Genomic DNA, 13,489 nt, shown 5'->3' with positions numbered 1-13,489 from the left:
GACCACTATAACTTGACTTCTTATGACAAACTCATAACTAATCACATTTTTGTTAGGGGAAACTAGAGGTTATAATGGTTCAGTGTCTTAATACTTCAAATTTAACTTTTGAAAGGTGGCTTGATATAGTGGGGTTAGCTAGAGCTGGAATCCAATTTTAGTCTTGATGTTAGATGTGCTATCTTGGTTAAGTAAACTCTCTGAGTCTTCGTTTCTTCATCAGCAGAATGGGTATATAACAATATCTACAATACAGAGTTGTCATGAGATTAATTTTGATGACTTATGGAGAGCACCCAACCCCGCAGCTGGCTCATGGTATGTGATCAATCAATGTGTGCTCCTCCTCTTACCAACTCTTCCCTTACCCTGTCCTTCTTTGTTGAGGTAGGACCATGGAGGTTTTCCAAAGTGTAGAATGAGGATCTTGAGTCCTTTAAATAGGACTTCCTATCCCCAAATGCTTGCCTGGCATATTCTCAGAATTTCCTTACTTTAGAAATTAATTTGTGAGAGGAGAGTTAAGGCTCTATATCTGCTAGTCCTCTGCTCAAAATGTTAAAATGTTAGCTGGCATACTTAAATGGGAACATTCATTAGCTGCCCAGGTTTACTCAGCATAGTCCTAGTTTTGTCTTGGTCTGATTATTAATAGCAATGCTTTCACTCTCAAAAGTGTCCTGACTTGGCTGACAAATTATGTGATCACCTGTGTTCCATGACAAGAGACCCTTTATTGTTAACTGCTGTATTTATGACATCTAGCATGATACATGGTTGATGCACACCATACATTTGTTGTATAAATGATGCTATATCTATTTTCTTAATAGTGAATGTAATATTTCTGAATATATTTGTAAAATTGGAACATATTACTTATGGAAAATTTGGAAACTTCCAGAAAGTAAAAGAAGAAGATAAAAAATTACAACATAATTACCAATATTACAAGATAGATTGCCTTATTACATAATTTTTTTGAAAACAGAGGACAATATCTTAACAATACTTGTGATAAGGAGAGGTTGGAATATCAAACGTGTTGGTCAAATTGTCTGTTACGCTCATAGCCTCTTCTGAATGGATAGTCTTAAATTGCTATGTTTTGTACTATGTGACCCTGCCCTACTGGCTGGAGCTGGTTGTATAAGGGGTGAGCAATGATCTAAGAATAGTCAGATCAGAGACTGGCCAGCAGCCCATGATCTGGTGCAAAAGGATGAGCAGGGCTGATCATATTCCCTTTTTTGAAGCTGAACTTGAAAATACAGTTAGCAGTGGGATCTGAAACAGAAGGAATCTATAACGAGAAGCTATGAGGTAAGGTAGGACCATGAGGGGTCACAACAGGCTGAAGTAATGAAAAAGTAAAAGCTATGAGAGAGCAGAATCTTTGAAGTTGAGGAAAGCTACACAGAATGGGGGGAAAGAATAAACCAATTGGTATAGAGGAGCAGCACAGCGAGGAGCAGAGACATTGTCAGAGAGAGACTGTGAAGGCTCTGAGCAAGACAGGGAGATAAAGAGCAGCTTGTTCTTAACCTGTCTTGGTTCCTAGACATTTCTCTGGCCTTGAACCCAGTTCATGAGTATCTTTATGATAACTCACTCATTATTAGGATAGATGTTTTCCCTCTCTATTCTTGGAGCTATCCATAGTCCTAGTGCTGACAGTTGGTCTTCTTCCCAGTGTTTCCCCTGAAGTGAGTCTCCTGACCTTTGCAATCCAAAGAATCTGGAACAACTGGCCAAATACAACAATGAGATGTATGCTGACTGTGGGGGACCTTGCAGGATTAGGATTTCCTGGTTAGATTATAAAGACGTAGGAGATCTCAGAGATCCCGAGTGAAGGAATAACCACAAGATCTCTTGAGAACCTGAAAGCTGTCAGACAGCTAATCTGCCCATTTTCCCTTCCTTCTTGGATCACATGGTGTCTCATCTTTGCCACTCTCTGCATATCTTCTTTGTTCTTTCCCATACCAGCTTCTTTCGAAGGCTCTCAGTTTCTGCTCCTTCATGACCCTGGATTGCATGTGACTTTGAGTTGTTGTGGTGTCGACTGGTGCTTAATCTCTGTGGCTTTTGAGATCTAGTGTCCAGCACTACTTGACTAGCTACAATTGGTATATCGTTTATATTAACTTCTCGAGAGAGTGGATCAGATGCATCTCCAGTCAGCTAATGAATTGATTGCATTTGAGTCAGATGTTCTTCTGATCCAATGATCTGTGGCAAAGGTATGTAACTCACATGATCACCCTGATCCCTCAGTTGGGGCTATGGATATTGATTCTCTGATTACCAGAGAAGGGGAAGGGCAAATTGAGTAACATTGATGTTACACCTTGGTGTCGCCCTGCTATTTAATCCTGATCTTTATTCCTAGTGCAAACTCAGCAGTTGAACTGCTCAGCAAGTTTCAGACCCTAGCTGTGTCATGACTCCTAATATTTAGGGAGAGTTCCTTACTTCTACCATTGCCCTGGCTCACCTTGCAGGTTTTTTCCCCTTCTCTGTTCTTGGAGCTGTCCACAGTCCTAGTGCTGACAGTTTGCCTTCTTCCCAGTTTTGCCCCTGGGGTCAGTTCGTGAACCCACACTTCTGGTAGCCAATCTTCATTCTTCCTCAGAACTGGCAGTGCTATAAATGCTCACTCTGAAGGTGCAGAGAAAAGGCTGTGCTCCACATAGACTGGAATAAAGAAATAGCTGAAAAAATTACACAGTCTTGAATACTGACAGATTCAGCACTACTTGCCTGAGGGCGCCAATTGTGTAAATTCTTCCCATAGCAATGTGACAATCTCTTAGCAACTCTGAGCTTCTCTAGTTTGAGTTTAACAGCAACAGGGCAGCAGACCACAGGGGAACTCATTTCATCCCATAGAGTGTGTTCACCAAAGCCACTTTGGCTTAGCTGTCTGTCTGAATCAGCATATCCTGATGAAGGGCAATTTGGCCTTCTTTTCAAAATGTCTCAGTGGGAGTGACAGAGAGATGTGAGGACTTGCAGCCTTTGGGAATTGTCCACTTGGCCAGCTGAGGCTCTGGGCTACACTCTGTCCACAGAGGCCCCTGTCATTTGTTGCAACTGCTCTTCCAGGTCTGGATCTTGTTCATTCCTTCTCAGGGAGGGAGAACCTCATATTCCTCACCTCTGCGATGCTTTGCACTTGAATTCTACGCCATTTTCATCTGACACCACAGATTCTGTGGCTGTCGTCCTCTCAAGACTGTGTGGCCAGAATAGATTATATCTGACAAGTTGAAAGCCCCATAGAGCCATCTCCATGAAGGAGGAAAAAAAGTCAGACCAAAAATCGAAGGCTTATCGTGTGGGTGTGGGATCTATTTTGCTTAGAGAACAAAAGGAAAGCATTGAACTTGGAAGAGAGGAAAAATGTGGGGGTGTGTGTACATGAATGTGTTTTTCATTGCTTTGTCTCAAGTGGCTATGCACTTGGTCTTTTGAACAAGTTGTTGACTTGCATACTTTCCCATTCCTCGAGTAGTATTAGAAAATAACTAGCAACCACAGGAATTCTATAATGAGTTTTTGAAGCCAGATCTTCTTAGTACATGGGCTACTGCAAGGGAGTAAGTGAGACACTTTGTGAAACTTTGTAACTCTTTCAAGCAACAGAGGGACCATTTAGTAAATTAGTCCTTGAAATGGTACTCAGAGAAGTTGTTAGCTAGGGTGAAATTACCAAAATCGTTCCCTGGTGACCTGAAAGAACCAGTGAGTTCTTAAAGTATTCTTAGAGTTTCCTACGTGCAAAAACAAATATGACTCCTCTAATATGAATTCTACAGCATGTATTGTGTAGGGGTAAGAGGCAGGCAAGCTTCTTGATCACACGAAGGGCTTTTGATTGTGGAGCATTGCAGCAGCAATGATGATTCTAATGAAGTTCTGAGAGCTATTTCTTTCTACAGAGCTCAGTGAGAATTTTTTTTTAAAGTTTTTAAAAATTTTTTTAGACTGAGTCTTGGTCTGTCACCCAGGCTGGAGTGCAGTGGCACAATCTCTGCTCACTGCAACCTCTTATGCCTCAGCCTCCCGAGTAGCTGGGATTACAGGCATGTGCCATCACGCCCAACTAATTTTTGTAGTTTTAGTAGAGACAGATTTCACCATGTTGGCCAGGCTGGTCTCAAACTCCTGACCTCAAGTGATTCACCCACCTCGGCCTCCCAAAGTGCTAGGATTACGGGAATGAGCCACCACACCCAGCCTGGTGAGGAACAATTGAGATTACCTATGCAGTTAGCCAAATAGAGTCATGTTCAGCGAAAGCTGAACTGGGGTACTAGCAGTGTAGACACCAAATCTTTTCCTAAAAAAGATTTCTTTAATAGAAAATAATTTCTTTAAGTCACCACTTGGAGAATTAATAGAAAGATTTTAATTTCTAGGTTCGTGCAAAGGTAACTAGAAAGTCATTAGTGAGCTATGACCATAGCTCATAATTTTTTGATTCCTCTATTGCAGAAATTAAGTATTTATCTGGAGAAGAGACTGCTAGATACCTACTCAATATTGACTATCACCTTTTTTCTTGTATACAATGTTGATTTTATTGGAGAAGTAGTTTGCTTACCTGAAATATACTAGATTTCCCAGGATTCCTAGAAGATGAGAGGTACATCAGACTAAATCCTAGCCAATGAGATGCAAACAGAAGTTATTGGATGTGTCTTCTGGTAATGCTCCTTAAAAATAGGCAATGACTCAGCCAGCATGCTCCTTTTGTTCCTTGTGTTTTCCCTTCTTCCTACCAGGAATGAGAAAATGCTGTTTGGAGTTCTAGTAGCCACTTTGTATGTATGAGGCAGCCTTGAGGAAAGAAGTCACAACTCAAAGATGGCAGAGAAGAGGGATGGAAAGTCTACGATGAGGTTGCGGAGCCCCCGTACCACACCTAGTGTGTTTAAGCCCTGTTTTCAGGTCTCTGCTCTTCACAATTGAGCACATTTTCTAACTGATACAATATGCAGGGCTGGAATCCCACATGTTTTACTCTTAAATAGAAGTTATTCTGTTCACACAACAGGAACATCAGTAGGGAATAAGATTCTAAAATCCAGCCAGCCTATCCATATGGATGGGCACCATATGGCTTTTCTTTGCTGCCAAGGCCAGTCTAACAGACACAGGGAAGAATGTCAAGTGCAAAGTCAATAATGACATTCTAGAATGCATGAAATGGAGACATCCTGAATAACCTTGAGATACTATAGAAGTATTGATTCTGAAGTGTTTAAAAGAAAAATACCTTATAGTGTGTACTGACCATATTTTATGAAGTCCATAAAGCAACTATTTTATCTTCAAACCATCATATTGGTCAGCTGCTTTAATTACTGTTGCCTGCATTATTCATCAGATCAACTATGTAGAAGATCACTTTGGTTACATTATGTCCATTTTTATCCTTAATCCATGTTGATTTTACAGGTACATACTTAGAGCTGCATGGGAACTTCAGTACATTCTCTCTCCATTTTCTATCTCCCAACATAACAAAAATCCATCCCAACATGTATTTGCTCTCATATTCTGCTTCCAGCAGGTCCGCATTGCGTAATAGTGGCCTCCACTTATTTGATATACAAGGCACTGCACTCTATGAGTTGGGTATTGTTATCCTTGTCTCACAGATGAGGAAATTGGGGTTGCGAGAATTTTTCAAAATTTACCAAAGATCATGGTAGAGCTGGGATCAAAATCCAGAACTGTGTAACCAAAATCCATTGTTTTAACCACTCTTTATTCATTCAACAAGTATTGAGCTTTCACTGTGTGCTAGATAATATTTCAGGCCTTAGGGATGAAAAAGTGAACAAAAATTACAAACATTCCCTGCTGTCCTGAAGATGATGTTTCTTTCTCTCTCTCTTTTTAAATGTTAGGCTTGTGACTGTAGTCTTAGCTACTTGGGAACCAAAGGCAGTAGGATGGCTTAAACCCAGGAGATCAAGGCTGTAGTGAGCTATGATTGCACCACTGCACTCCAACCTGGTTGAGAGAGTAAGACCCCATCTCTAAAAAATAATGATAGTAATAATAATAATAATTTAATGGGGAAGATAGGCAATAAACATATTAAGTTATGTGCTGTAAGTAAATTATGTGTGATAGGTAAGAAGATGATGGAGCAGGGTAAGATACAGTGAGCACATGGTGGGGACAGCCAGGGACAAGGTTGTGTATTCAGTAGGGAGGTTAGGGAAGGCCTCTCTGATGAGGTGGCACCTGAGCAAAACTTTGAAGGATGTGATGGTATGAGCCAGGTGGATATTTGCTGAGAGGAGAACATTTGAGGCCAAAGAAACAGCTGGTGCAAAGGCCCTGGGCTGAGAGCACACTAGCATGTTTGAGAGACAGTGAGGAGATTGGAGTGGAGTGAGGGGGTGGGAGTGGATAGTAACTGGAAAAGAGATTTGAGAGGAAACAGAAGGCCAGATTATATAGGGTCTTGTAGACAACTGTGAAGACTTCGGTTTTTGGTTTGAGAGAAATAGGGGCCATTTGAGCTGAGAAGTGATGTGATCTGACTTAGGTTTCAGAGGACCACTCTGGCTGATGTGTGGAGAATAGACTGAAGGGAGGTATAGATGCGGGGCGTCCAGTGAGGACTGAACACAGTTAGGCTGCAACTGTGTTCTGCTTCACAGTTGGTTAGAGAACACTGTCAGAAAAGGGACTTCTGTCCTTCTCGTCCTTTTAATGTGTTTTGATTAAGGGGGTAAATAACAAAACGGTAAAGGTAATAGCAGACAATGGCTTCAGCACATGGAAGTGGGTCAGGGCCTGGGGATGGTGGTGGTGGTGGAGGAGCAGAAATCTCAGCTGCCTTCTCCATTTTTCTTTTCTCTCTTAGGGAAATGTACAGGCAGAGGCAGGCACTGTCGGGATGGACATCTCCAGAAAGCCTATAAGAGAAACTTTCCCGGGACCGAAGTTTTGAGCATTTATTTTTCTTCATTAATTCAATGAATATTTATGCAGCCATTGTGTAGCTTACATTAGTGGGGGAAACTGACAATAAACATTAGGCATGATAAATATGCAAATTATACAATGTGTTAGGATGAAACCCAAGTTGTAGAAAAATGTAAGACAAGGTAGGTGAGAGTTCTCTGGGCGGGGAAGGGGTAGGTTGCTGTATTAATGGGGTGGTCAGGGTAGGCTTCATTGAGAAGGTATTCTGGTTTGGTGGCCAACAGGACTTGATAATGTCACACCGTCATTAACTAGAGACACTGTGCCATCACCTTTTCTTTTATATTGTGCCCCCTGCTGGTAAGGAAGGTAAGTCGGCTGACATCTCTTCCTTCTCTCCCGCTGAGTGGAGAGGGCTGCTGCTGCTGAGCTCAGTTTATGTTCTTCCCTGTCAGAGTCTGAATCCTGTTGACTCCTTAGAGCCTTGGAGGAAGATAAAGATTAGCTCCTTCTCACAAAATGTGAGCAGCTCCTGCTCTAGCTGAACTGGTTTTCTGGGGAAACTGCGACTTCTTGTCATTTATAGATATTGTTACAGGATCATTGTGGGTTAGCATTGATTGATTGGGTTAGCATTGCCTGTGTCTATATGATACAATATGGGTAACGAAAACATTCATCAATTAATTTTTTCTTCTTGCTTTCCCCTCTGTTTATAAATTCCTGATAATGGAGCATTTGAGCACATTGTCAAATAGTTCTTTAAATTTGGTCTCAAGGCGATGAGGGTTGAATCAGCTATGTGATGGTCTTTACTGTCTAATTAGTCATTTTCTGTTTAAATGAAGCGATTTAATAATTTTGAACAAATTGACAGTGTCAACTCTAGATAATATTTCCAAGAATCACCTGATGTAAGCATTATCTAGAAAAGTCTAATTCAGCACTTTTCAAAGTGTATTCCATGGAACATGTTGGTGTTTGGTGTTCTCAAAAAAAAAAAAAAAAAAAAAAAAAGATTCAGTGGTCAAATAAGTTTTGGAAGTACTGCATGCTGCAGCTCTGTCCTGGAGATTCTTGATTCACATTGGTTTTTTAATAGCTTTGAGAACTTTTCAATAAATGAACTTACTTGGTTTAATTTGGTGTTTCCCAAACTTATTTGATTATCTATTTGCCGTATAACCATCAATTAAATCCTATGGGACTATCAGTTTACAAAATGTGCTCTGAGAAAAGCTGATGTGGCTGAAGTTAAATTTCTTAGAAAAATAAAACAGAATTGCTTATTAATGGGATTCAACCAATGTTTATTGAATGAATGAACACTGAAGTTCATTTAATGCTGACTTGAATGTTAAATGTTGAAATGTGTAACTTGAGGGTGAGTTACACTTTTGAACTTATTTGTGTTCCTGAGGTTTATTGTGATTACAGTGCTAAAAGTTTCTATATCGTTTTCTGAATCTGAACATTAGGAATCTCACATTGATTTAATTTTGAATTTGTTATATAGTCATAAAATAGACAGGGTCTCAATAGTCATCAACTTCCTAAAGCTATGTAAGGCAAGGGACTATTGGCATTTAAACAAACCAAAGATATAGTTTCTAATTTGTGACCCTGCTCTAATTGTCCCAAGTAACTGCTGTGATAAAATTTATTTCCTCAAATAAAAACAAAAGAGATCAGGCTTAAATATTGATAATTTGTTCTAGAATTAGGGGGTTTCTTACCATTGCCCACAACACGACAATATTTTTGAGACTTAAGATGAATACTCTTAGTTTTCTAAACACTTCCAAGATTTTGAAGTACAAATCATAAGGATGCTTGGTATGGCAGTTGATTTTGGCAGTGCTCAATTGTCAAAATTAGTTTAAACTTCACTTTTTTAACCTCTGCCTCTTAAGCCAATTCTCCATTGCTTATGCAAAATGAAATTAAAATATATGCTTCTTTTGCTGAAATGCGCTTAGAAGATTTCTCTGGAAAATTTCTTTTTTATAAATGATCATATCTTTAAAGTCTTCTGCTACAGTGGACATTCTTTTTTTTTTTTTTTTTTTTTTTTTTTTTGAGACGGAGTCTCGCTCTGTCGCCCAGGCTGGAGTGCAATGGCGCAATCTCGGCTCACTGCAAGCTCCGCTTCCCGGGTTCACGCCATTCTCCGGCCTCAGCCTCCCGAGTAGCTGGGACTACAGGTGCCCGCCACTGCGCCCGGCTAATTTTTTTCTATTTTTAGTAGAGACGGGGTTTCACCATGGTCTCGATCTCCTGACCTTGTGATCCGCCCGCCTCGGCCTTCCAAAGTGCTGGGATTACAGGCGTGAGCCACCGCGCCCGGCCTTACAGTGGACATTCTATTTCCTCTCATTCCATATTGAGTAGGAAGTCACGGGACAATTGAGTCTTTGTAATCTTGAACCAAAAATTTTACTTTTTAGTAGAGGATAACATTTTTCATTCTTTGTTACATTGTCTAATGTCTCAACTTAATAAGTTTGACTTATTTGAACAATTTTTTTTGTTAAATGATAATCACTTTTTCTCTTCAACAAAGAAACAGGACAAATTTTGCCCTGGAAAACAAGTGGTGTATTGCAGTGATTCCTTCATAATTTTTGTGAAAAATGTTGGCATGCTCACTATGGTGTGTTCTGTGCACCATATATTTTGATGCTTCTCCTTGTGATTCCCTCCCTGTGGGAGGATGATACATTTCTTTCCTGTTGAGCTTAGGCTTGGCCCATGTGACTTGCTTTGGCCAATAAAATAAGAACAGAGGTGATATGTGGCACTTTCAACATAAGCTTATAGAGCCATCTCATGGTTTGCCGTATGCTTTTTTCCCTCCCTGCTATGGAAACCTGTTTTGTTTGAGTTAAAGGTTGTTTCATCATTCTAGATCTTAGAGTGAAGCTGATGGGCAGCAGATCCACAGCCAAGCAACAATTGATGCTTCTACAAGGAAGAGAAAAACCCTTGTTGTTGAGAGGTTCAGATTATTTGTTCTTGTTCATAACCCATTCTATCTTGATGAATACAATCACCCTTCTCATCGGAATATTTCTAACTTTCCTTTTTAAAAAACTTGATATAAAAGCAAACAATTCAAACTATCATCTATCAGTTAATCAATATTAAATGAATAGAATAAATTTTCAACAAATTGATAGAAAGCTAACTTTCAGCATCAACAAACAATAAAATCTTTAACCACTGTAACATAGCTAATAACTGCTATCTCGTTTTAAGTAATGAAGCAAGTAAAAATATAGGCAATGCTGCTGTTTAATGGACTGATTACAATGATTCTTGAATGTGAACATGGTATTTTTAATCTAAACCTTTTTTATTCAGACCTTAACAACTGTCTTTGTGAGTTGCAACTTAGTCTCTCAAAAGCACCAAAAGAAAAAGCAAAATTAAATTTTTTGTAACTTGTGTTTACATACAAATGATTCTTTAAGGCAGTGGTAGTTAGTGCAATAAGCCCCTAGAATATCACTTTACAGTTGCACCTATTTTTCTCAGGTGAGAGTAGACTTCCTTGGTGTTAGGGCAGTGCTGATTCTGACTAATTATTTAATTCATAAATAATAGTCAATAATTACTATTTCTGTAGATTTTCCCCCACGAAAAGTGAAAGGAGCACCTGAGGAGGTTTTTAGATGAATATGAGAGATGCCATTCTTGAGGGCTTTTAGGACTTGCAATTCTTAGGAGAAACATATATATACATGTTTTGAATTTGTAAAGTACATGAAAATACTGAGATTATTTTATTTTGATAAAGAATTTTAGAGTTTGGGTCACTGATAAATATTAATCTTGGAAACTGAATAGCACAATTAATTCTGTTGGAACTGGCTCACAAACAGGTAAGGAGGAAACAGATTAACTTTCTTCATTTCTGGACATAAGCAATTCTCTTTCAATTTCTTGAAAAATGCTAATCCGTTCCAATGGGAAGAATATTATTTGAAAAATGCCCTTCAAGCAATTGATATTAATCTTGTTTGAGAAGAGTATGATTTTATTGTCAGAAGCTTTAGAAAAAAATAAATCTTAAGTACATTTCCCCATCTATAACCCAACTTGGCTTATTTCCCCTCGATAGTTTTCCTGAAAAAAGGCAAGAAACTTAGAATGCTGTAATTTTTCTCGGAAGAAAATGCCATCTTCTATATATTGTTCTCATGTTTTAGCTCTACTGTGTTATTAGATTACCTTTCAAAATTAGTCACTGTGGTTATTATTTTATGGAGCCTCTATTTATTCAGATTTGCAAATAAAAATAGATTTTTTTCCCACAGTTGCTTCTTGTATCCCACTCCATTGTTGCTTTTTTGCTTTTTGCTCAAATTCAGTTTTTTGTGATTCTTTCATAGTGTGGTAGGGCAGGGGACTTGTCTATAAATCACAAATTTCCTTATATGCCTAAAAATGTCTTTTTTTTTTTTTTTTTTTTTTTTTTTACTCTCACCTTTTGAGTATTAGTTTCACAGGGTAGAGAATTCTAGGTTGACAGTTATTTTACTGAGCACATTTAAAATAATTTTGCTTTGTCTCCTGACAGGTGTTTCTGCTGATTACAAGTGTGCCGTTGGTCTGATTGTAGTTTATTTGTAGGTAAACAGTCATTTCTCCCAGGCAGTTTTAAAAATTGTCTTTACTTTTGTTTCTCTACCGTTTCACTATGATGCATATTTTTTTAAAAAGTTCTGCTAAGAACTCACTATGCCCTTTAAAATCTAATGATTTATGCCTTTATTCATTTCAGGAAACATTTCATTGTCATCCCTTTGAATATTGTCTCTTTCTAAAGACATTATCTCTCTTTACAAAACCCTATTATATGTATACTAAAGCTTCTTATTCTATCCTTTCTGTTTCTTAACTATTTTCTTCCCCAAATTTTTGGTGATTGCCTTATCTCTTTACCTTCCGGATCACTAATTTCCTTTTCTGTTATGTCTAGTGTATAGTTTAACTCATCAATAGATTATTTGAATGACTACAGTTTTTGTCTTAATCTGATTGAGCTGCTGTAATACAATATCATAAACTGGGTGGTTTCTAAACAACAGAAATTTATTTCTTACACTTCTGGAGACTGAGATGTCTAAGATCAAGAAGGAGGCAGATTTAGTGACTGGTGAGGACTCAATGCCTAGTTCAAAGACTGCTACCTTTTTGCTGTGTCCCCACATGGCTGAAGGGGCAAGGGAGCTTTCTCAGATCTGTTTTATAAGGAAATAATCTCATTCATGGGGGCAGAGCCCTCATGACCTAATCACTTCCCAAATGCTCTACCCACTAATACTATCACCTTGGAGGTTGGGATTTCAACATTGGATTTTGCGGAGACATAGCAGTCTTCATTTCTAAAAATTTTGTTTTGTTTAGATTTTTCTTTCTCGAGTCTGCCTGTTCTTTTTCCAAAGCACCTTGGTCTTGTCTTATTAATACTTTTTCTTTCTTTATCTTGTGGGACATTATTAATGTACTTATTTTCAAGATTTCATTTTAGATTGTTCAATTATCTTAGTTTTTCCCAGCTATAAATTCCCCCTTTATCATGCTTGCTTTCTCAGGGCTTTGGGTTTCCCTGTGTGTTTTACAATTTTGGATTATGAGCTCATCATCAGTTGGCTTTGTCTCCTTGGGAAGCCTTGTTTGTGCCTGGAGTTGAAGAGGCACCTCTATTAGGGACTGTTGCCTAAGTCCTTCCTAGGGCTCTGTGTTTTCCCATGGCTCTGAATCTGTTGTAATGTTAGTTTCTTGGCTACAAACATTCTCATGCCACTTAAGTAATGTTAATTCAGGTCACACATTCAATACTTTTAGTTAAGAAAAATGTGAAAGTAAGCCATAGAGTTGCTATTGAGAGTGTTTGGCACTAATGAGAACTTTAAAATTTCTATCTGGAAGGAGGTAGAGCCTGTTAAAGAATCTGTCTTAAAGTTGTAACTGCAATTTGTATAGCAAACATAGTACTTTTACTTTATTTGCATGTTTATTTGGAAGAGCTTGGAGATAGGCTGATGGAAATATGATATGGTCTTTAAATTGTGGTTAACAGTAATAACAGTGTTTTTACTTAGAATATGTGTTTATTTGGAGTATATTGAGAAGTGCTGACAGAAATAATGGTGGGGGAAAATCATCTCAAACCTCCTCTTGTGGTTGGAGCTAAATATGCAGTCTGGAATAATATATAAAGGTACTGATCAGCCACAGTGCCTCTCTTAAGAGGTGGGGGAAAGGAACTCTTGATAAACATATCTTTTAACACCTCTGCATCTGGATTAAATTTAAAATGTGTTAAATAATGTTTAGGTTTATTTTGAATTATATGACAGTTGACCTAATCAAGTGTGGGATATTGGATTGCTTAAGATTTCAGAAAATAAACTAAAATCAATCAAAACATTTAAGTTTCTCAATTTAATTTGATATGACCCTGAGCTTTTGCCTCATATAATACCAAGAAGAGGAAATTTAAATTAAAAACGAAAGAAGATAT

This window comes from Macaca fascicularis, chromosome 11 (assembly GCF_037993035.2).
Source record: "Macaca fascicularis isolate 582-1 chromosome 11, T2T-MFA8v1.1".
In the NCBI taxonomy this organism is placed as follows: Eukaryota; Metazoa; Chordata; class Mammalia; order Primates; family Cercopithecidae; genus Macaca; species Macaca fascicularis.
This window is presented reverse-complemented; position numbering follows the sequence as displayed.